The sequence below is a fragment of the Macaca fascicularis genome, chromosome 17 (genome assembly GCF_037993035.2).
Source record: "Macaca fascicularis isolate 582-1 chromosome 17, T2T-MFA8v1.1".
Classification (NCBI taxonomy): Eukaryota; Metazoa; Chordata; class Mammalia; order Primates; family Cercopithecidae; genus Macaca; species Macaca fascicularis.
Window position 1 is genome coordinate 83,847,513 of NC_088391.1, and position 26,799 is coordinate 83,874,311.

Consider the following 26,799-nt stretch of genomic DNA (forward strand, 5'->3'; position numbering starts at 1 on the left):
CTAAACTTTGGAAGCTGATTTAAACAAAGACAGTCCCACCTTTGTTCACCACTTTCTATAGCAAGCAGTTGTTTAAATGAAGTTTTAAACAAAATTGCTGAAAAATGCAAACTTGTAGCATGACTGACAGTAAATAACCTCCCACCGACGTGACTGTTCCTGTTCCTCAGTAGCTTTACTGGCCACTTTATTTCCCCTTATTATGAAACATTGTAGTGCGGCTGCCACCCTGTAGAGATATCTGGTAAACATTTTATGAGACAGGCGAAGCTTTTAGAATTCCTTTTGAGCTTTGTTAAATTGAACGTGTGAAAATAAAGTTGTCCAGGGTGAAGGAGGGAAAGCATTTTTTAGTCTGGTTGGAAAGATGAAATCATGCTGGGTAGCTGGAGCTGGCAGCCCTGATTTAGTCATTGCCAAGCCCATCAACATTATTCATTCTGATTGATTAAGGAAAACATTCGGTTTATTTTCACAGAGAGATACAGCTACATCTGGTGAGCTCTTGTATCCTATTTCAATTCATATGGGGTTTTTTATTATTATTTTTCAGAATGAAGACTCTACAACAAATAAGAAGTGATAAATAACTCAGTAGTTTTTGTTTTTGATCCTGCATTAGCAGAAGAAAATAAAATAACATGAAGAAAATGAAAGCTATCATGCCTTAATCTTTCAAGCTTTGTGTAAAGAGCCTACAGTTTAGTTGATTTTGTACAACAGTCTGTTATCAGATTAATGAGATACACACAGCTCTGTCAAACTGTTCACAGGGTATTGGAGAAGTATGTGTATGTTTTCAATCTTTGGCTTTCCTTAGATAAAACCCGTTCTATCAAAAATGTTATCCTTTTGAGAGCTGAGTTCTTCATCATTAATCAATTATCCTTAGTTGATACCCAGTGCAAGCCTGAACTAGAAAAGAACAGGCGATATTTTTCCAAAGAAAAAAGGAAAAGAGCTCTTTCTCCATCTTTGCCTTTCCAAAACTTTCATGCGTGCCCCTCATTTTTCAAAGATAGCTCATGTGAAATGTTGAGTTGGGAGAGACTTCTGGGAAAAGGCTAGTTCTAGAAACTACCTAATTGGAATGTCTTAGAGCTAAATAATGATTTCACATTTCTTTATTGAAATGGCAACTCCTTATAACTTAGCAGGGTTCATAAATGACATCCCCTCCAACCCGCCACAAACCCAGAAAATTTACCCTTGTAAAAAAGCACCTGTGTCATTTACCTTTGTCTCTCTTGGCATACAATAAAGTTACAGGAAAGGTTTTTCCTATAACATTTCTTAACAGTCATATGGTAGCTCATTCAGAAAGAGGCTAACCAAACTCTTCATGACATAATGGTCAAGCCCTTAAAATGCCTCATATTGAACATCTATGCTTGAACTGTAAGAAGTTAAAGCTCTAGAATTCTCTCTCCATCCAAATAAAATTTAAATTAATACATGTTTTATGAAAATGTAATGAATTGGAAGTTGCCAATGATTTGAGGGAAGGCTATTTTTTTTTTCTGATCTTTCAAAGACATTTTCCCTTACTGTTATACTCAAAGAAACACCTAGTCCACAGGAAATCTTCATATGAATTAGCAAAGAACGCCAGCTGGGCAGCTGCACCTTTATGGTTTGACAGGCAGCCAGTAACAATTCAGAAATCACCCACTTTTCCAGGACGACGCAGCCTCCGCAAGGAAACACAGTTTGGAGAGCAGAGCAAGGGTCTTGTGTCGTCACCTCAATTGTTTGCCTATTTTAAGGAATAACCTGTGCAATGCTCAAACGACACATGTTTTTTAACTTTACAATCAGGTCCTCATCTTCTTGTTCTTTCATCTACTAATTGAAGATGACTGAAATGGCAAAAATGGCTTCAATAAGATGACCTTAAAAGGGGGTGGGGGCAGTCTTCGAAGGTTCCCTGTGTTGATTTCTTTAGAGAAGAACTTTGCAAAGAGTTAAATAATGTCACTGTTGTATAAGTCACATTGGATCCTTCAAGCCAGCAAATCAGTTAGTTAATTCTAATAATGGTTTAATTGTTTTTATTCAATTCATGGAATCAGAGTCAAGATTTTGGAAGCTCACTTTGCCAAAGGTGAAACATCTAACATTGTAAATGTTACATTGTAAAATTATTTTATATGTTCAACATTAAGAAGAAATGACTTGCTTTGTGGTGATAATACAAACACGAATTTTGGTAGAGCTCAGTGGTAAGTGCCATGATGCAAACAATACTTTTACTACATTAAGAAAGCCTACAGAACAGAAAGGTTATTGGAGTCTGTTGCAGTGGACATATATTTCATAATTGCATCCAAAATCCTAATGCTCTTCAAATTGGAATAGAAGTGCAGTTGTAAAAATTTACATGCATAAACACAAAAACACAGACTAGCTGAACTACAATTTTTGAGATGGAGTTGACATTGAATTTAAAAAATACTTCAGCATGGTAACAGATTTTCTCTTTTATCTGCCTGTATTCAATAGAATTTTAGAAAGTTTGAACTTCTGAAGAAATACTTTATAAATGAAGCTTAGTGTCCTACAATTGTGTTGAGTTTCTTGTGTGAATGAGTCCTTTAAATTTTGTTCTCATTTTGTCAAAAATCAGTTGGAAATACTTAATCTAATTATTAAACAAAAGGAGTCTTCCCTAAAGTCTACGTTTTTAATATATTATCTTGTGGGAATAATCTTTTATTAGAAAGCTTATTCAGAATTATATAAATGTATATTTATTACACAAATTCAAATAGGAGATTCCCCATTTTTGCAACATCTAAAATTGGTGAATACAAATAATAATTAGAGGCATTTTATTTAATAAGTTTTATCTTGAAAATATTTCTCCAATGAATTTTATGACCCATAAAATACAACTTTTAAAAAGATTTTTAATTAAAGATTACTTTACAAAATATATTCTGAAAAAAAATACCACTGACCTGGTATTAGACACACGGCAAGTGAATCAAATATGTGAATATATACACATAATAATTATTTTATGTAATTATTTAATGACAATGTAAACATCACAAGAGTTTTATATTTGTTTTTACTTCTTAGTTGTTTGTTTTCTGAGGGTTTTTTTTTTTTTTTGGCTGTAATGTGCATGATTATATAGACTTTTAGGAAAAATATTTTTCAAAGTGTTTTTGAATTGAACTACATTATAAGGTCACCAATATAGTAAAAGCCTATTTATATGTCAATACATAAATATTGCAAAAGTTTTGTGGCTTAATTTTTCTTAGCATTCCTTTTTTCTCTATAAAACAATGTTCTACGGGTTCACATTAAATTACATTTTACCTAAAAAGAATAGTCATATTTTGAATGTGTGATGAACAGTGACATGCTCTTTGTCTCCGAATTCATTTTCAATAATTGACCAAAATGTATTATCCCAAAGGTCTGTAGTAGAGACTGAATTTCAGGAACATACCCAAGATGGTAGAAATTCATGAAGCAAGTGAAGGAGGATGAAGGTGGGACACAGACACACAAGTTAATTGCTAATTGCTCTAATTGGTTGCCATCTGTCAGATGTTACCATTTTCAAGCTACCAATATTGATGTCATGTTATTTCAGATTGGTATTTAATGAATCCATGAAGTGCTTCCATATGTGCTTTCGTCCCTAAAGAGTGATGATGATGTTGGCTCCATGTACCTCACTTATAACTTAGATTTTTCCACTGTGCTCTAATAGAATTACTTTAGCAGTTTGGAAACACCCACTGTTGTATGGGAAAAACAAAAGTGGTTCAGTAGATATGACTTTGGTGTCTAGATTTTAAAGAGGTCATACTACTTTACTATCAATTTACAAAGAAGTTCTAATTAAAAGAAAATCTGATTTTTCCAGAGCATCAACACCAATCATTTCAGAGGAAGTTCTATTTGCCAAAACACTACACATATTAGTTTCCATAAAAGAGAGAAATTACATCATAAATGAAACAGAATATAATTGATAAAGATGTTCATTGAGAACAGATTTTCATAAGAATTCTCTTTTCTCGTGGGATTATTTTTTTCTTTCCAGTTTCATTAGATATTTACCTATGTAGAAATAACTGAAAGTTACTTGATAAGAAAAATAGTATCTCAAGCAGGAATCTTTTATATCTAGGCCAACATGCATGTAAAATAGCAAAGAAAATAATTTTAAGTACATTCAATTAAATGCATCTAATCTGTATTGAATTTAGAAGGGACTCCACTTGACATTAAAAAGGCAATGTTTAAATTCCTATCACTTATGGACACCTGCTGTCAAATCATTATTTAAAAGGAATTATTTGTGTAATAAAAGCAAAAAAATAACTGGCAAACAAAAGAGCTAGAAATAAGTATGCCAGACTACTACCTTTTTTAAAGATAATGTTTACAAAAAGTAATAGAATATACCAGTTTCTGGCCAGACATGCGAAAAGCCTGGAAGTCCTCATTCCCATCCTCACAATTTTGTTTCAAGCGGAATAAACCAAAAAACAACAATTTTTAGATACATCAGAATACTGAGGTCACAAAGCAAACCTCTGACGCAAATTTGGAGAGATGGGCAAATATAGAGAATCACATTTGACTTGGAGCAGAAGCTTTGCTGGATGAGCAACTGGCAAGAATAATTTCAACTGACTAATAGTTGGCAACTGAACATGGACTAGCTTGAGAGAGAAAAATTTCTGGGGACCCAGTCTTAGGGAAGTACCCATATTTCCATGAGGTTCCATGAGAACCCCACCAGGCTCTCACTCTAAGGAGAAAAGTCCCCTAATTCTTTTGTTAAGGGGAGGTTAAAAAGTAACCATGGTGTTATATGCCCAGAGCTTTGTCTTACACTTAAAAAAGGCCTTTCCTCAAGGAAAATTATTTTACCAGAGCTTAACCCATTTGGGTTTTTCCATACCCAAATTGACCTCAGGAAAGAAAATATACAAACTCTAGTCCCATCTAGTCTTTGAAGTGAAAGAAGGAAAGTGCCCAACTCCAGCCCCTTCCAGCCCTTCTGCCTCATCCAAGGGAGTGAAGGTAGGAGCTGAGAAGCATTTGAGAAGGTCATATCCCAGGCACCCAGCCTCACTAAAACATTGTAACCTAATCAGAGGATTATAAAACACTTCCTGCTTTCCATGACTTAGCACCACATCAGTGGGGCTACTCAATAATAACAGGATGAGGGCGGAGCAAGATGGCCGAATAGGAACAGCTCCAGTCTCCAACTCCCAGCGCGAGCGACACAGAAGACCGGTGATTTCTGCATTTTCAAATGAGGTACTGGGTTCATCTCACTGGGGAGTGCCGGACGATCGGTGCTGGTCAGCTGCTGCAGCCCCACCAGCCAGAGCTGAAGCAGGGAGAGGCATTGCCTCACCTGGGAAGCGCAAGGGGGAAGGGAATCCCTTTTCCTAGCCAGGGGAACTGAGACACACAACACCTGGAAAATCGGGTAACTCCCACCCCAATACTGCGCTTTAAGCAAACAGGCACACCAGGAGATCATATCCCACACCTGGCCGGGAGGGTCCCACACCCACGGAGCCTCCCTCATTGCTATCACAGCAGTCTGTGATCTACCTGCAAGGCAGCAGCGAGGCTGGGGGAGGGGTGCCCGCCATTGCTGAGGCTTAAGTAGGTAAACAAAGCTGCTGGGAAGCTCGAACTGGGTGGAGCTCACAGCAGCTCAAGGAAACCTGCCTGTCTCTGTAGACTCCACCTCTGGGGACAGGGCAATAACAAATGCAGCCGAAACCTCTGCAGACGCAAACGACTCTGTCTGACAGCTTTGAAGAGAGCAGTGGATCTCCCAACACGGAGGTTCAGATCTGAGAAGGGACAGACTCCCTGCTCAAGTGGGTCCCTGACCCCTGAGTAGCCTAACTGGGAGACATCCCCCACTAGGGGCAGTCTGACACCCCACACCTCACAGGGTGGAGTACACCCCTGAGAGGAAGCTTCCAAAGCAAGAATCAGACAGGTACACTCGCTGTTCAGAAATATTCTATCTTCTGCAGCCTCTGCTGCTGATACCCAGGCAAACAGGGTCTGGAGTGGACCTCAAGCAATCTCCAACAGACCTACAGCTGAGGGTCCTGACTCTTAGAAGGAAAACTATCAAACAGGAAGGACACCTACACCAAAACCCCATCAGTACATCACCATCATCAAAGACCAGAGGCAGATAAAACCACAGAGATGGGGAAAAAGCAGGGCAGAAAAGCTGGAAATTCAAAAAATAAGAGCGCATCTCCCCCGGCAAAGGAGTGCAGCTCATCGCCAGCAACGGATCAAAGCTGGACGGAGAATGACTTTGACGAGATGAGAGAAGAAGGCTTCAGTCCATCAAATTTCTCAGAGCTAAAGGAGGAATTACGTACCCAGCGCAAAGAAACTAAAAATCTTGAAAAAAAAGTGGAAGAATTGATGGCTAGAGTAATTAATGCAGAGAAGGTCATAAACGAAATGAAAGAGATGAAAACCATGACACGAGAAATACGTGACAAATGCACAAGCTTCAGTAACCGACTCGATCAACTGGAAGAAAGAGTATCTGCGATTGAGGATCAAATGAATGAAATGAAGCGAGAAGAGAAACCAAAAGAAAAAAGAAGAAAAAGAAATGAACAAAGCCTGCAAGAAGTATGGGATTATGTAAAAAGACCAAATCTACGTCTGATTGGGGTGCCTGAAAGTGAGGGGGAAAATGGAACCAAGTTGGAAAACACTCTTCAGGATATCATCCAGGAGAACTTCCCCAACCTAGTAGGGCAGGCCAACATTCAAATCCAGGAAATACAGAGAACGCCACAAAGATACTCCTCGAGAAGAGCAACTCCAAGACACATAATTGCCAGATTCACCAAAGTTGAAATGAAGGAAAAAAATCTTAAGGGCAGCCAGAGAGAAAGGTCAGGTTACCCACAAAGGGAGGCCCATCAGACTAACAGCAGATCTCTCGGCAGAAACTCTCCAAGCCAGAAGAGAGTGGGGGCCAATATTCAACATTCTTAAAGAAAAGAATTTCATATCCAGCCAAACTAAGTTTCATAAGTGAAGGAGAAATAAAATCCTTTACAGATAAGCAAATGCTTAGAGATTTTGTCACCACTAGGCCTGCCTTACAAGAGACCCTGAAGGAAGCACTAAACATGGAAAGGAACAACCGGTACCAGCCATTGCAAAAACATGCCAAAATGTAAAGACCATCGAGGCTAGGAAGAAACTGCATCAACTAACGAGCAAAATAACCAGTTAATATCATAATGGCAGGATCAAGTTCACACATAACAATCTTAACCTTAAATGTAAATGGACTAAATGCTCCAATTAAAAGACACAGACTGGCAAACTGGATAAAGAGTCAAGACCCATCAGTCTGCTGTATTCAGGAGACCCATCTCACACGCAGAGACATACATAGGCTCAAAATAAAGGGATGGAGGAAGATTTACCAAGCAAATGGAGAACAAAAAAAAGCGGGGGTTGCAATACTAGTCTCTGATAAAACAGACTTTAAAGCATCAAAGATCAAAAGAGACAAAGAAGGCCATTACATAATGGTAAAGGGTTCAAGTCAAAAGGAAGAGCTAACTATCCTAAATATATATGCACCCAATACAGGAGCACCCAGATTCATAAAGCAAGTCCTTAGAGACTTACAAAGAGACTTAGACTCCCATACAATAATAATGGGAGACTTCAACACTCCACTGTCAACATTAGACAGATCAACGAGACAGAAAGTTAACAAGGATATCCAGGAATTGAACTCATCTCTACAGCAAGCAGACCTAATAGACATCTATAGAACTCTCCACCCCAAATCAACAGAATATACATTCTTCTCAGCACCACATCGTACTTACTCCAAAATCGACCACGTAATTGGAAGTAAAGCACTCCTCAGCAAATGTACAAGAACAGAAATTATAACAAACTGTCTCTCAGACCACAGTGCAATCAAACTAGAACTCAGGACTAAGAAACTCAATCAAAACCGCTCAACTACATGGAAACTGAACAACCTGCTCCTGAATGACTACTGGGTACATAACGAAATGAAGGCAGAAATAAAGATGTTCTTTGAAACCAATGAGAACAAAGATACAACATACCAGAATCTCTGGGACACATGTAAAGCAGTGTGTAGAGGGAAATTTATGGCACTAAATGCCCACAAGAGAAAGCAGGAAAGATCTAAAATTGACACTCTAACATCGCAATTAAAAGAACTAGAGAAGCAAGAGCAAACACATTCGAAAGCTAGCAGAAGGCAAGAAATAACTAAGATCAGAGCAGAACTGAAGGAGATAGAGACACAAAAAACTCTCCAAAAAATCAATGAATCCAGGAGTTGGTTTTTTGAAAAGATCAACAAAATTGACAGACCACTAGCAAGACTAATAAAGAAGAAAAGAGAGAGGAATCAAATCGATGCAATTAAAAATGATAAAGGGGATATCACCACCGACCCCACAGAAATACAAACCACCATCAGAGAATACTATAAACACCTCTACGCAAATAAACTGGAAAATCTAGAAGAAATGGATAATTTCCTGGACACTTACACTCTTCCAAGACTAAACCAGGAAGAAGTTGAATCCCTGAATAGACCAATAGCAGGCTCTGAAATTGAGGCAATAATTAATGGCCTACCAACCAGAAAAAGTCCAGGACCAGATGGATTCACAGCTGAATTCTACCAGAGGTACAAGGAGGAGTTAGTACCATTCCTTCTGAAACTATTCCAATCAATAGAAAAAGAGGGAATCCTCCCTAACTCATGTTATGAGGCCAACATCATCCTGATACCAAAGCCTGGCAGAGACACAACAAAAAAAGAGAATTTTAGACCAATATCCCTGATGAACATCGATGCAAAAATCCTCAATAAAATACTGGCAAACCGGATTCAGCAACACATCAAAAAGCTTATCCACCATGATCAAGTGGGCTTCATCCCTGGGATGCAAGGCTGGTTCAACATTCGCAAATCAATAAACATAATCCAGCATATAAACAGAACCAAAGACAAGAACCACATGATTATCTCAATAGATGCAGAAAAGGCTTTTGACAAAATTCAACAGCCCTTCATGCTAAAAACGCTCAATAAATTTGGTATTGATGGAACGTACCTCAAAATAATAAGAGCTATTTATGACAAACCCACAGCCAATATCATACTGAATGGGCAAAAACTGGAAAAATTCCCTTTGAAAACTGGCACAAGACAGGGATGCCCTCTCTCACCACTCCTATTCAACATAGTGTTGGAAGTTCTGGCTAGGGCAATTAGGCAAGAGAAAGAAATCAAGGGTATTCAGTTAGGAAAAGAAGAAGTCAAATTGTCCCTGTTTGCAGATGACATGATTGTATATTTAGAAAACCCCATTGTCTCAGCCCAAAATCTCCTTAAGCTGATAAGCAACTTCAGCAAAGTCTCAGGATACAAAATTAATATGCAAAAATCACAAGCATTCTTATACACCAGTAACAGACAAACACAGAGCCAAATCAGGAATGAACTTCCATTCACAATTGCTTCAAAGAGAATCAAATACCTAGGAATCCAACTTACAAGGGATGTAAAGGACCTCTTCAAGGAGAACTACAAACCACTGCTCAGTGAAATCAAAGAGGACACAAACAAATGGAAGAACATACCATGCTCATGGATAGGAAGAATCAATATCGTGAAAATGGCCATACTGCCCAAGGTAATTTATAGATTCAATGCCATCCCCATCAAGCTACCAATGAGTTTCTTCACAGAATTGGAAAAAACTGTTTTAAAGTTCATATGGAACCAAAAAAGAGCCTGCATCTCCAAGACAATCCTAAGTCAAAAGAACAAAGCTGGAGGCATCACGCTACCTGACTTCAAACTATACTACAAGGCTACAGTAACCAAAACAGCATGGTACTGGTACCAAAACAGAGATATAGACCAATGGAACAGAACAGAGTCCTCAGAAATAATACCACACATCTACAGCCATCTGATCTTTGACAAACCTGAGAGAAACAAGAAATGGGGAAAGGATTCCCTATTTAATAAATGGTGCTGGGAAAATTGGCTAGCCATAAGTAGAAAGCTGAAACTGGATCCTTTCCTTACTCCTTATACGAAAATTAATTCAAGAGGGATTAGAGACTTAAATGTTAGACCTAATACCATAAAAACCCTAGAGGAAAACCTCGGTAGTACCATTCAGGACATAGGCATGGGCAAAGACTTCATGTCTAAAACACCAAAAGCAACGGCAGCAAAAGCCAAAATTGACAAATGGGATCTCATTAAACTAAAGAGCTTCTGCACAGCAAAAGAAACTACCATCAGAGTGAACAGGCAACCTACAGAATGGGAGAAAATTTTTGCAATCTACTCATCTGACAAAGGGCTAATATCCAGAACCTACAAAGAACTCAAACAAATTTACAAGAAAAAAACAAACAACCCCATCAAAAAGTGGACAAAGGATATGAACAGACATTTCTCAAAAGAAGACATTCATACAGCCAACAGACACATGAAAACATGCTCATCATCACTGGCCATCAGAGAAATGCAAATCAAAACCACAATGAGATACCATCTCACACCAGTTAGAATGGCGATCATTCAAAAGTCAGGAAACAACAGGTGCTGGAGAGGATGTGGAGAAATAGGAACACTTTTACACTGTTGGTGGGATTGTAAACTAGTTCAACCATTATGGAAAACAGTATGGCGATTCCTCAAGGATCTAGAACTAGATGTACCATATGACCCAGCCATCCCATTACTGGGTATATACCCAAAGGATTATAAATCATGCTGCTATAAAGACACATGCACACGTATGTTTATTGCAGCACTATTCACAATAGCAAAGACTTGGAATCAACCCAAATGTCCATCAGTGACAGATTGGATTAAGAAAACGTGGCACATATACACCATGGAATACTATGCAGCCATCAAAAAGGATGAGTTTGTGTCCTTTGTAGGGACATGGATGCAGCTGGAAACCATCATTCTTAGCAAACTATCACAAGAACAGAAAACCAAACACCGCATGTTCTCACTCATAGGTGGGAACTGAACAATGAGATCACTTGGACTCAGGAAGGGGAACATCACACACCTGGGCCTATCATGGGGAGGGGGGAGAGGGGAGGGATTGCATTGGGAGTTATACCTGATGTAAATGACGAGTTGATGGGTGCAGCACACCAACATGGCACAAGTATACATATGTAACAAACCTGCACGTTATGCACATGTACCCTACAACTTAAAGTATAATAATAATAAATAAATTTTAAAAAAAAAAGAAAATGCTAACAATTAAAAAAAAATTAATAACAGGATTACAGCTGAAAGGGCTGAAAGCAAAAGACACTATTTAAGAAGGAATCTCTAGGGAAAGCCAAAGCTAGCAATGGAGATAAAAAATGAGAATCCTAGAGGAAACGTTAGCCTCTGACAGTACAGTTACAGCCAAGAGTAAACAGACCCATACTCCTAGCTAAATAACATAAAGCTTCAAAACAAGGCCTATTTACTTACATACCTTATTCTATACATCATATCCAGCTTTCAACAACAAAAACTTGTGAGGCATGCCAAAAGGCCAAAAACACAGTGTGAAGAGGAAAAGCAAAGATCAGAAAAACACTCAGATATGGAAGAGACTATTACCACTGATAATTTAAAATAACTATGAATACTATGGTAAGGCCTCTAATGAAAAAAGTGAACAACATTCAACAACAGATGGGTAATGTAAGCAAAGCGATTGAAAAAAAACACTAAGGAAAAAATTGCTAGAAATCAAAAATACTATAACAGAAATGAAGAATGTATTTGAAGTGTTCATTAGCAGAATAAACATGGCTAAAGAAAGAATCAGAGAGCTTGAAAATTCGTCAACAGCAACTTCCCACTGAAAAATAAAGAGAAAAAAGAATTTTTAAAAAATAGTAGCTATCTAAAAAACTGTAGGACTACTACAAAAGGTGTAACACAGAGATACCAGAAGGAGGGGAATGAGGGAAAGGAGTGAAGAATAACTTATAATAATGACTGAGAATTTTCCAAAATTAATTACATATACCAAATGACAGACCCTAAAAATCACAAACACCAAAGAGGAAAACAAAAAAATTACACCTATGTTTACCATGTTCAAACTATAGAAAATCAAAGACAAAGCAAAATTTTAAGAGAAACCAGAGAAAAATATGCATCTTATTGGGAGAAGAACAAAGATAAGAATTATACCGGACGTCTCTTCAGAAACCATGCAAGCTAGAAGAGAGTGGAATGAAATATTTAAAGTGTTGAAGGAAAAAAAGCAACTAGCCTAAAAATCTGCATCCAGGAAAATTCTTCAAAAATGAAACAGTAAAAAAGATCTCAAATGAAAATTTACAGAATTTGTCACCAGCAAACTTATCTAGCAAGAAATGTTTAAAATTCTTCAGAAAGAAAGTGATATAGTTCAGAAAAAAAGTATTATTAAATAAATAGATGAAGGTAAAATACTTTTTATATTTTTATCATTCTTAATTGATCGGACTTTTTTTTTCTTTTGAGATGGAGTCTCACTCTGTTGCCCAGGCTGGAGTGTAGTGGAGCAATCTCAGCTCACTGCAACCTCTGCCTCTCAGGTTCAAGCGATCTCCTGTCTCAGCTTCCGGAGTAGCTGGGATTACAGGTGTGCAACACCACGCCTGGTTAATTTTTGCATTTTTCAGTAGAGACAGGTTTGCACCGTGTTGATCAGGCTGATCTAGCATTTAAAGGTTTGTTCAAAATAATATCTACAATGTACTGAGTGATTAAAGATTATGGATAAGTGAATAATGTTTATAAAAGGATAGACAAAAAGACTGAAAGGTAATATTTCCAAATATGTTGCCTCTAGATGGTGCAACTCTATTTCTGTTCTATACTCTGCATATAAAAAGGCATGGTACTTTTATAAGAAAAAGATGTAATAATATCTTAAATCACTAGATTAATTCAGAAATAATTGTAGGTGACACAACAAACGGATTTAATTCTTTTTTTGTTTTTTGTTTTTTTTTTTGAGACGGAGTCTCGCTCTGTCACCCGGGCTGGAGTACAATGGCCGGATCTCAGCTCACTGCAACCTCCGCCTCCCCGGTTCACGCCATTCTCCTGCCTCAGCCTCCCAAGTGACTGGGACCACAGGCGCCCGCCACCACGCCCGGCTAATTTTTTGTATTTTTTTAGTAGAGACAGGGTTTCACCGTGTTAGCCAGGTTGGTCTTGATCTCCTGACCTCGTGATCCGCCCGTCTCGGCCTCCCAAAGTGCTGGGATTACAGGCTTGAGCCACCGCGCCCGGCCAGGATTTAATTCTTTACATCATATTCTGAAATATTTTTACAATACCATATGTGATTAATATTAATTCACAAAGAATTATCTTTGTGAAATTTTATCCTACATTTTCACCCAATTATGTTAAAAGATAGCCAGCAAATCAAACCTTTAATAATCATCTTTAAACATATGAAAGGATGCTCATCCCCACTCATAATTTTGAAAAAAACCAAAGAAACTATTAATAACCACTTCTCATTCATCAGATTGGTAAATTCTAAATGACTATAAACTGGGTTGATAAGGCCATTAGAAAGCATGTATTCTCACATATTAACAGTGGAAATACAAAATAATTCCACTATTGAGAACAATTTGGCAACATCTAGCAGTACTACCTATGAATGTACCCTCCGATCCAGCAATTCTACTTACAGGAATCTATCCTGATGGCATATTCTATAAATGCAAAATGACACTGAAAAAAAGATTATTTATTGAAGCATTATCTGTAACATGCAAAAGTTAGAGGCAAATATTGATAGATAAGAAGGCTGATGAAACAATTTTGGAAAATCAAAGCAAAATAGCAAAAAAATAAATAAAGGAAGTGGGAGATCTCTCTCTACTGGTATGAATAATTTTCAGGAAAATTGTCAAGTAAAAATAGCAAGATGCAGAACAATAGAAATTACATGATATGTTCAGCAATAAAAAAGAACACGCACTGATGTATAGAGATGCTTGCAACAACAACTACAGAAGAACCCTAAAGACAATCTGGAAAGTAATAAATAATGGTTACACATAGCACATGGTTGAAAGGGAAAAGAGTGTGGAGACACAGATAAAGATAAACTTCTGACTGTGCCATTTTATATAGCTCTGATTTGGGGACTCTGCTGATACTTTACATATTAAAATTTTAAAATTCTATCAAAATGAACCAAAAAAATGCACCTTAACACTAAAACCAAATAAAACAAGCAAATTTAACTATGTATCAAACTGGTAACAAACCACCACAGAATAACAAAAATTTAATTGATACTATTAATTGTTGATCCTTAGAATATACTCCAAGGTAATAAAGAACAATAAGAAAATCTGAAACTCCATTCGGCAATTAACTGATAACTATAATACTGGCATTATTATTTGCAAAATATATATTTTTAATATACCCATATAAAATGTGCATACACATACACACACTATATATATTCACATATGTATGTGAAAAAGAAGTAATTGGAATATTATTAAAATTAGATTTTCAATGTAGAACAAATATATTCAAGAATAAAACTAATAAAGTTTGAATGAACCTCTGATATGTTAAAATGGGAATACAAACATCAGAATGATGTGTTTTCCCCACTGAAAAGGCCTGACAGTTATAGCATTCCCTAGGATGCTGGTCCAAGATAACGAGGTAACCAAACTGAGGCCACATGAAGGAACACACAAAAGATGTAGAGATTGGTTTACTCTTGGTGATCCTGCTACCAGCCAAGCCCTGGGCACTTTTCTAAGGAAATGCTGGAGCCTCCAGGGGCCTGTCCATAGTCCAGAACTGGAGAAGGGTCAGCGTCTCTCTATTGATGGGCATGTAAATATTTCACCCTCTCCTTTTCTGCCCGATATGCATAAATTCCAGGTGGCAAAATATATTTCTTAACAGTCATATGATGTATGGAGGTTCATAGAGGAAATATAATCATACAAAGGGATCAATGGAATAATGGCATAATCCAACCAGCCTTGAAAAAAGGTATGAGAACTCAGGAAAGTCACTGACCTTCTAGAAGTTTCTATTTATCTGTGAAATACAGATGTTAAAATGTTATTTCCAAGGTTCCTTTTAGTATAAGAAAAATGCTGTTTATACCTTCAATAGTTTATATTAGCAGAAAACCTGTTATTGTATCAATCTAACCAACACTCAATGCTCTGGGAAGCCTGGGGGAACAAGGGGCTTCTTTTATTTTTTAATTAAAAATCATTTACTATACAATAAGAGAAGAAAAAGCATTTTCTTAGCATAAAAAACATGCAACCCTATTTATTTTTAAATAATCCAAGTGTTGGATGTCACAGTACAAAAGCAATGTAAAAACAATTTCTCTCTGTCAATTAGATTCTGACAATCTTTTCCTTTTTCTTCAGTGTATATGTAAGTACAATACAGAAGTGTCTCTGTCCCATACTTTCAACAAATAATCACTGTGAAGGTGTGAAATGGAGACTGGAGGGAAGTGATACCTTGTGCAGATTGCACATTCATTTCTACCTCCTTTTCCTGACAATTGAATTGCCATTTGGTTTTCCTTTAACAGTTTGTCTGCTCCCTTTTTGACTACCTCAAAGGAACTATGTTCCGTACTAAAACATATGTAACCAAAACCACCACCCAGAGAATATGACTTTCTTTGAACTCTTGGATCCTAACAGAAGACGAACAATAGCAATGCAAAAATCTAACTTGTACATAAGAGCATAACCTGAAGCCAGCAAAGTCTTTTTCTCAGAGAGGATGGATGGGCTATCATACCATTACTTTCTGCAGCAGAACACAGGGTCTACTGCCAAGAAAAATTAACTGTACTTTCCTTGAAGAGTGTTTGATTTAGAAAAGACTGGCTTGTGTATCGATCAATTAACTCATGCTCCTCTAGCTACCATTCCTACTGTCAATGGCACAATTATCTCATCGCTTCTGCCTTTTCCAAATCTGCCTGATGGTGCTCATTAATCTACCCTGACAGTTATCATTTTGAGTGTGAAAGGGCAGTAGGTGTCCTGGTTTTGAAAACAGAAATAGCAAAGATAATTAATTCCCTGCGCAAATGAAGAATTCAGTGCAAGTTTGTTCAAAACTCAGTATCCTCTCTCATAAAGAAACAAAACCCAAACCTACTTGAAGACACATGCATAATATACATACCCACAGGAAGGGTACCTGGCTACTTGAAATAAAGCAAGGAGAAAATTATCTTTGATGCCAGAACTGCATGCTGCTTGCAAAGTTAGAGATTTCCTGAGAAAAAGACTTTGCCTTTGTTCTATGCTAATTGAAACAGGAGCATTCTTGGCCTGTTAGATTCAGGGGCAACAAAGGTAGGAGGGTATACATATCGCTGCAGAGAAGATGAAGAGAGGTTTTATCAAGGATTCACTTAGGACCATTTCAAGGAAAGAGCCCTCAGAAGAAGACTGGGAAGAGAAAGGTCAGGAGAACCAAGCCCAGGTCCAGGTAAGCACCAAGGTGGCCAAACGAGTGACTGAGATGATCCCTGAGGGTCAAGTCTGGCAGGCTAGACACAGGGACCAGTGGAGGCCATTAATCTGAAGCTCAATCTCAGAAATACTGGACAATTTTTTTAGAAATATGGGGCAGCTGGTAGCAGGAGAAATGGAAAGGAGTAGGAGGCGGCAGAGGGAAAGAAGGACGTCCACTGGCAGAATGAGCTAGAAGTAGGGAGTGAATGTGGTCAGTATGCAAGCAACTGAAAAGGTCTTGGGTTGCAACTCAGGGCATCCAGGACTCCTCTCAGGAAGCAGCAGAGCTTAGTGTGGTTTTCAAAGTGCATCGGCCACAAAGGAAGCAAATCAGCGTGCATCTCCAGGTCAGTCCTCCACTCCATATCAACTTGGGGCAAAAAAATTACTAACCCTTATGCATCTGTTAAATGAACAGTAATCCACACTTCAGCGGTTCTTTGAAGACTAAGTGAAGCAATCATTGTAAAGAATTTAGTGTGAACCCTTGACCATGGTAAACATTTTTTCGAATGCCAGCTATATTGCATTCGAAACTTATTTTGTTTATTGACATTTAGGGATTTAGGTCTAATTGTCTGTAAATGAAATTTGGGGAACAATGCCAGAACTTTTTAAAGGTCCTGGATTATTCACTTTTCACTGAATGAAAAAAAGAATTGAAGAGATTGAAGTGTGAGGCGTATCTGTAATAAATGCCTCAGTACACATCCACTAAGTAACCATAGCTAGCTGGGCTAACATCTATACACAGAAACAGGAAGGGCCCACCACAGCAGATCCCCAGACCTTTGAGGATCTGGGGTCGTTTGTTCTCTTTAACTTCACTGTGGGTCACTGACAAAGTTTTAAGTGCTTTGCCTCTAACTCCATTTTTTTTCCTCAATAAGCCCTGTGGTTTTGTGATGAGATTTTTCTCAACACGATGTTTTTTAGTAGCACATGTGCCATAATAGCAAAACTAATCATACCAAAAAATCCTAGATTGAATTTGTATTAATTTTTACTATTTACTTTGTTGGTATTTTTTTAAAAAGAAAAAAATTGAACAAAAGGACCCAAATAGAACAGCTGGTTCCTGATTTAAAAGAAAGAAATGTCCTTTTGTCAGAAGTAACCAAGGTCTGGGGGCCTTGGACCCCACATCAACTTCAGCCAGAGCAGCTTCTTTGCAAATAGCCTGCTGCTGTATACATATATGAAATCTAAGATCTATTTAAGTTTTTCATTTTACTGAGAAAAATCGGAGCTGTGAACAGCAAAGTGAGATTTGCTCAAGGTCACATTCCAGAAACCTTTGTCTTAATCAACCTGAGAGAACCCAGCTTCCAGTTAGGGAGGGCAAAGGAAGGGTGTGTGAGGGGCGAGACTGTGTTGCAATTGAGCAATTAAGAGCAAACAGCATGAATTTGGGATTCTATAATTACTCAGGCAAAAATGGGAATCGTTGTTTCAGTCTTCTCACATTAAATGAGAATACAAACTCATTAAAATAGGTACTCCCAACATATTGAAGAAAAGAACTCATAATTGAAAGAGATGTCATAAATACACTGATACATAGGGCCTGGCACATATTTAAAGTGGGTTCCTGCTGCATGCACATGTGTGCACCTGTTATTTATATTTTCCCCACAAATAACTACGTAGTATATTGGCAGAGAGGGCCTCCTGCATGCCCTGTGCTTGCTGCTGGAATTAGGAAGCCCTAGGAACCATCATGAGAAGACGACAAGCGAGTCTTTCGTTCACATGCAGTTCATTCCATTTTTGACAAACTGTAAAGATCTTTATATCCGTTTACTCCCACCCATATGCAGAGAGAATCAGAGTCAAAGTATTGTAATTGTTTTCCCAACAGCCAGCCTTCTAAGATCCACCCATGTCATACACGGAAATTTCTAGGTGTACATAGTACAGTTAAAGACCAAATAAATTTGAGCAACGAAGGGAAAAGGCTCCGTAAACACTTGATTGTCATAATCGTTGAATCTGCACTGGCATCATTCCATTTTATTCAAAATGGTTTCCCATGTTAGCTGTACAATATATTTTACATGTCAACAGTGAAAGTGAGATGAGTAGTGTGTGCACTTTGAGAGACTGATAATTTAAGCACTTTAACCATCCACAGAAAAAAAACTGAAAGCACCACTCCTGTGAGAATTGGCGTTCTCTCTCATTTCTTTCTTGTTCAGGCAAGAGGATGACAGCAACAGGAGAGCTGCAATCATGCTCCTTCTTTCAAAGCAGTCTCTATGCTGGGTCACTGTCTGCGGTAAAAATGTGAATGTCTGCTTCCGTCTGATTAGATTTATTCAGAAAGTCAAGGAGAGGGATGAAAGGGGGAAGCCATAGGATAATTGCTTTTATTTCAACTTATTGCAGAGAGGAAATGTGCAGCAGATAATATAATATATATGCATCAAAAAAGGATCATTCACTTCTGATAAAGTGTGGATGGGGAGGAAATAAAGCTGATGCAAACTCCCCACTGTCTGCAAATCTATTTAAAGTATGAGAGAATTCCAATGGAAGTGGTGCAAATTCATCTTTAATATAGGAATTCATCTTTAAACTATCTGAAATATCGGGGCTTTTGTAGGATGAAACAGGACCACAGAGACCACCTTTCTTTTATTCGCACCATGAATCAGCATTTTCTGGCCGGTGTACAACAGGCAGTCTGAGAATTGAATTCAGCACTATCGGCCACATCTTTAAGCCACCTAGCATGTATTTCTCTGTGATTTTCTTTAAATTTTTCACATTTTTAATTTTTTTATTTTAGAATCTAATTTTATTATATTCACCCCAACTTCAACAAATATTTAAGATCAGTAACTAAGTATGGAACAATGTCCAAAGCTGTTCCATTCCCCACCTTAGAGTGTAAGCTGGTTGTACTTATGTTACTGAGTGTTTTAGGCCAGCACCCTTGAGGTCCGAGTCTCTGCTTACCCAATGTTGCTGGTGGAGCAGCTACCATGCCTGCAGCTGTGGTCCAGAGGATGTCTGTGGTGAATACAAATACTGACACAATGGAAGCTACTTCTCCTTGAATCAAGCAAAACCAAAACCAAAAAAGATAGAAAGAAGTCCCAATATTTAATAGCTCATCAATGTAATTCAGGATATACATTGACGTTATAACCACTTTAAAGGTTAATGAAGCAACTGGCCTAGGCCCACTGTAATGTGACTTTGGGATAACGGCCAAACAGATAAATGCTCTCGTTAGATCTGCACAGCAGCAGATACTTTTGCAAGTAACATCAGAATAGTAGAAGTTTATGTGCTATACTTACTTGAATTACTACCTGGGAAAGATGTAAGAATAAAATTGCCACCCTTAGAAATGTTTCGTCTGTTTTGTGACTTTTTTTTAAAGAAGATTCCACTTAACTCAAGGAGTAACTTGAGAACTGAAAGAATATATATCTGTACCTTGTATAAGGCTTGTAAAATCATACCTTTCTGTAATCTGTGTTTAGGAATGAGTGTGAGAAAGTTGCAATTATGTAGTGTCCTATTCCCCTCCAAATTTTTACAGTTCATTAGAAACATATGCTTTTACCATTCATTGTTTCATTTTTTTTTTGTCACCAAGGTATCTGAAGGTGGTTTGAATAGAAGCAGCCAGACACTTTTTCGCCCTCAGAAGTAGATTAGAGAAACAGTATTGAAGAGAACAATTCTGAAAGCAGCCAACTATCAACTGACTTGGGCATTGGAAACATTGGAAGTCTTTTCTGGTGCTGTTTATAGTTCCTCACTGAAACAACATAGAGCACTGGTCGTGAACATCCAGTAATAACAATAACAATTTCATAAGAGCTAGGAAACGGTAGCACAAACATCTGGCGCATTCTTTACAGTCACCAGATCTACAGGGACATCTACAAAGGTCATGGTCAGAGATTTTTCAACTCTTGTCATAACCAGGCACTAAATTTAAATCACCTAGGGGGATACTGAAATACCCAAATAATTTTGATTTTATTTTAGATTTATTTACAGTCTACCACCATTTTTTAAATGATCTTTCACGTCTTTGCTATTATAAGGGTGGAAGAGCATAAAGCCAAGGAACCTGACTCTTGTCCTGGCTTTGCCTTTAATTAACTGAGTAACTATGAGATAAGTGATCATGAAAGAGATGGACTCCATAATTTCTAAAGTCCCTTCTAGCTTTAAATTTTTTCAAAATATTTACATTGTTTCCATCAAAACTGTTGGTGCTTCAGTGATGATTATCTGTCCAAGGAGCTAATGCTATATTTGGTATATTGCATATGTCAAGATCTATAAAAAAGGGAATAAAAGGAAACTGTTAAGTCTTACAATGTGTTCTGTATTTGTACATATATTATGTTTTTTAATTCTAACAAGCCTTTAGGATACTTATGCCTGTAGAAATTGGGATTAGACCAGTGAGAAACATTTCCAAGCCCAACCCGTCAGTAAGTGGCAAAGTCAGGAATTAAATTAAGGCTTGAATTGCATCCAAGTCCACAGGGCTTTCCTCAACACCCTGCTCCCTCGATGCATGAACCTTCTCTTGAAAATGTGGACATGAGGGAAATATTTGCCACATTTCACTTTATGAAAAAGGAGAATATCAACAATGAAATTTATCTTAAGACTCCAAGCACCTTGAAAGCAATTATTTGTATCAATTAGGCCAATAATGATCTGGCACATTGAATATTTTCAATAAATGCTAGAATAAATGAATTGCCTTTTAAAAAGTACATGATATATGAATGACTTAAAATTTATTTAAAGGTACATAAGTTTTTCAAAGACATATTTGATTTTCATTCCTGGATAAACAATACAATTTGAGTATTTGATTATTATTACTGACAATACATTTTTCAAAGTTTGTATCTCGGTCCCCAAAAATAATTTTAGGACATTTTAAAAATGAAAATTCCAAAAGTTGCACATTCTAACATTTAAGTTGCACAATTTTAATGGACTAAGATATTTACATTCAAATTAGACATACCAGAAGTCATAGTTGTAATTAAAATATATACAACCTTGCTAAGTTGAAATGATTTATATCTATCTCAAACAAATTCCTAGCAGCCAGGAAACAGTACTTTCATGGGAAATCTTTAAAATAGCTGATAACTTAATTCCAACTTCATATCTCTAAATGAACTATTGAAATATTTAACAAATATGCATCAATAATTTGCTGTAAGCATTTAAAACTCCAGTTTTTCTACGATAATATCTCTTTTATCTTATCTTGAATGAGACATTTACTTTAAATTGATTTAGAAGTATTTGTATAAAAGTTATGAAATCATGTAAACAAAATTAATTTTAATCCACATCTATGAAAAGTATTCTCAAATACTAGTCTCAAAATAAAGTCCACTTTAATATAGTGTTACAAAACCAAACAGCCTTTTAGAAAAAGTTGTTGCCACACAACAAATTTCACCACATGGTAGAATTCTTCACATTCTAAATTCACTTTGCATAATGTCTGACTCGTTTTCTATTGTTTTTATTTACTTCATTCAGAGTCAGATTACCCTCACAGCATTGTTTCTGTCCGAGTGAAAATTATATTTTAGGCTTGCCCTAAATTTCTGATGAATAACAATAAAGAACTTAGAGGATATCTTGGAAAATATGGTATATTAAACATATTTAAGACACACACACACACACACAGCACACATGCTTACCAGCAAGGAGATATGTTTAAAGATGTAGCCATACAAGGATATGGCTTGTGGGAGAGGGGATGATAGTCACAAAATTTTGAGAGTTGGTAAAAGCAGAAGAACAAATAGTAATGGATCAGCAGACACAAGTCATTTGAAACTCAAGCAAAGAGTGTAAAAAGCCAAGAAGCAACCTACCTGGCAATGCAGAACCCCCCAGACATAGTACTACCTTGTACCTCTGGAAGTGAGTATGAAAAAATCAAAACAAAATGGTTGAAATGTAATTACACTGCTCAAATCAAACTGCTGAGAAGTAGTTAAAACATCCAGTTCTCAAACCCCCACCAATCCCAGATCCTAGTAGAAGACAAGAGATGTGTTCTCTGCAGCGGGTAGAACAGAGATCCCCAGATGACAAACACAGATGCATTTAGAGTATGATTGGCCTGGAAACATAAGTAAAAGTTTACATGATGAGTTTTGTGAAACCGCAGCCTTCTTCCTCACTTAGCTCCCTGATTGCAGGCAGCCAAGGCATCATCAAGGCAAGAGATTGGAAAAATCTTCTCAGGGATCTGCTCTGCCCAAGTAGGAATGCCTGTATGTACTGCCACAACCAGATCATCCTACAGTAAACCCCACCATGGACAGGATCCACCAACACACTCAGAGTTTGCACTCTGAAACAGAAGCGAACACGCAAATGTAGAAGACATCTCCAGAGAGTTTCCAAAATCAAAGACAGAGGTGAAAACTAACATGAAAAAAACCTGGAAGGGACAGAGACTAAGACACCTTTTAAAGGGCATAAACTTTTTTATTAATATATTCAGAGAGAGATGAAAAGATATGAAAATAAAACCATATACAATAAAAAGGAATGATCAGAGAGCTAAATAAAGTCTTTAATAATTAAAAATAAACTCCACAGAAGGATCTGAAACCACAGTTAGGACATCTTCCAGAAAAATGTCAATTATGAAAAGATGGAATGTAGAGAAAAACAGATAAGAAAATCTGCGTTCAAACCAGATTTGATATGGAAGACAGAAAATAAAAACATAATTCAAGAAAAATTATCAAAATTAAAAGACATGAGTTTTAAAATTAAGACATGAGTTTCAAAAATGAAAGCAGGCCAACAAGTGTTCAGAATCATGAATAAGATAGACCTATATCAAAGTTTATTATTGTGAAAGCTCAGATAAGAGAAAGCCCCATAAGCTTCCAGAAGAAAATACAAAAAATAAAATAAAATCAGATCATATATGAATAAAGGATCAAGTATTACAAGGTCTTTGAATTTCTCAACACCAGCACTGAAAGCTACAAGAGAATGAAACAGTAGCTAAAATATTACAATACAATAATTTCCAAACTAAAATTACTTCCAAAAATGCAGTAATCAGGTGTGAATGTAAACTTACTGTTCTCTTTTTTTTCCTGAATTCATGTTCCCAAAAAGTTTAACAACAATGCGGTCTTTCTAAAGAAGCTATTAGAGGAGGAAGGCCAAAATAAACAAGGAAAGTTTCAGAAGGAGAAGCACATGGGATACAGAAAACAGGGGTTCTCACCTAAGAAATAATGCACGAGGAACCCCTCAGTGAATGGGGAAGGGGATCTCAGAATGTTGGCTTCCATTGATTCTCATTGAAGTGAAATGTCCTGGGGCAACTGTTTTTAAGGAGAGATATTGATAAAACAAATGTCCGATGAGCTTTGAGAATATTAAGATAACAGTTAAGAGAATTAGGAGGAGGTAACAATTTGAAGATGAATTAATTTTAAGTTCACAAAAAGCTAAAATAATTTTTCTAAACCTATACCATTATTTACCCCATAGGAAGTAAAATACGCACAAAACAAAGACAAGAAGACAAGCTACATTACTTGGCTGAACTGTAATATTTGCCTAACCAAAATCATACAACAGGGTTACAAGAATGATAGATAGGATATGTGTGAGTGGTTGATCTGTATCATCTTTTATAGAAGGTCAGTACATAACACTTAAAACTGAGAAAGCAAAGAAAAGAACAAAAAGCGTATTATGTAAATATGTGGAGATAATAATAAAGCTAATGGTTTTGTTTTGTTTTTTCATTTTGAGATGGAGTCTCACTCTGTTGACCAGGCTGGAGTACAGTGGCACTGTGTTGGCTCACTGCAACCTCCGTCTTCTGGGTTCAAGCAATTCTCCTGCCTCAGCCTCCCTAGTAGCTGGGATTACAGGCACTCACCACCACGCCCTGCTCATTTTTATATTTTTAGTAGAGACGGGGTTTCACTATGTTGGCCAAGCTGTTCTCGAACTCCTGACCTCAGGTGATCCACCCACCCTGGCCTCCCAAAGTGCTGGGATTACAGGCATGAGCCACGGCACCTGGCCACTAATGGGTTTCTTAATAGTTGAAAAAACATTGTTTGCCTATCAGGAGGAGGAAAGTTGGGGTAAGAGCACAACAAAGATGTCTAGAAGTGCATCTGTAACTCTGATAAAAACAAAAACTAAATTCAACAAAGCAATTTCTTTGGCTGTAATGACAACTAAGATAAAATCATTCTAATGGTCACATACATATATAATTCTCTAAAGTGTACTTCTTCCATATCATATTTATGGAATTACTGCAGCAGACTCAATGCTCATAAGACAGCTAAATACTTCCTCTCCCACTGATAATATGTGACCTCAGAATAGTGACTTAACCATTTAGGAATCCATATTCCACCAACCAAAAAAATAGTACAGTCATTAATTGATATCTAAAGACTCCTTCTAGAAAATAAATGTTGTCCCATAATAACGCTGATTGTGTATCCAGTGTTTGTGTTGAAGGACTGTTTTTATCACCTACATTAATTTCCTCCTGTCCCCCTCTGTCCTGGCCTATTTACATTATTATGCCTGGCTGTTACTCCCACCAAATGAGCCAAGTGGGAGGGAAGCAGACCAGCATCAATACTGAGCCGGAAAACGATGCTAATACATTGTGCCTTCATGTAAGTCACCAAAAACACTCTATTGAGAAGCAATCTAGTAGGGCAGTTAAGAAGTTGGACTCTAAAAGTTAACTGCTTGGGTTCAAATCTCAACTCTACCACTGACTATCTCTGTGATCTTAGACAAGTTATTTAACTTCTGTCTGTGCTCCTATTTCCAAATCTTTAAATTGGAATTAATAATGTTCCCCCATAAAATTGCAGTGAGCATGAAATGATTTGATGTATTTAAATTCTTAGAGCAGTATCTGGAGCACAGTTGAGATACTCTAATGTTAGCTTTATTATTATTGACATCAGTGAATAAGCATTTGGTCACTATATCCCTGAGAATAAAGGAAAAGAGTGGGGTTTTATGAGAAAGTTTAAAACTCCATTCATACATTAAAATAGCATATTCTTTATTAATGAAGTTTTTGTTATGGAAGAGGTGTACTGCTGGTGCAGGAAAGCACAGGTTTTGTTATTCTTATGATATTAGGGTCCTGGTTTATTATTGCAGACGCTTGGCTTTTGGTTAATTTTTGTTCTAAAGTCACAAGAGTTCATACACTTCCATTGGATGCTTAGTAAACGTGAGTTTAAATGGTAAGATGATGATCCTTTAGACCCTAACTTTAGAATAAAGTTATTTTTTCTTTTGGCTACTTCTTAATTTTCAGGATTTAATTATACAGCTTAAAAGTAATATAAATCTTGAAAAAAAAATATCTACAAAGGGCAGATAGGAGAATGCACAGAATTGATCATGTATAAAATCAGCATGCCAGAGGGCATAAATGGACGTGTCGAGTATACTTACGGTGTTACTTATAAATTCCTCTTTGAAAATAGTAATAGCTTCCTAAAGGTCTATTTATTTCTAATCTGTTACATACAACTGCCAACAACTGCCCACAGAATCCTTTTAGGTACAACTGTAATCATAGCAGTACCCTGTTCAAACATCTTTAATGTGTCCCCACTGGCTACAGGAAATACATTTCACCTGCCTGGCATGGTATCCAAGGCACAGCACCGTCTGACTCACTCTCTTTTGAGCACAGAACATGGCTCTGCTTGGCTTTACAAAATACAGTCAAAACAGAATATTTGACTCCTCTTAAATATGCCCTGAACTAGGTACCTCAATGTCTGTATTTATGCTTTATATCACAATTTCACCACAGAACTTTACACAGGAATCCACTTTTGTCTTTCCAAATTATAGCAATTATTCATTTACTAAGTCAAAGAACACTTCTTCATGAAGTCTTTCTTGTTTCCCTCAAGCACATAAAATATTTCTTTTTAGTGCTTTCACAATATTTTTGTAATTATATTTTAATGTTCCTTAACACTAAAATACTGTCATACATTATATTTACCTACTTCTATGTGGTAGGTTCATGAAGGACAGAATATTATCTTGTGATTGTCCTTTAGAAAATCATCCATAGAATTTACTAAGGTG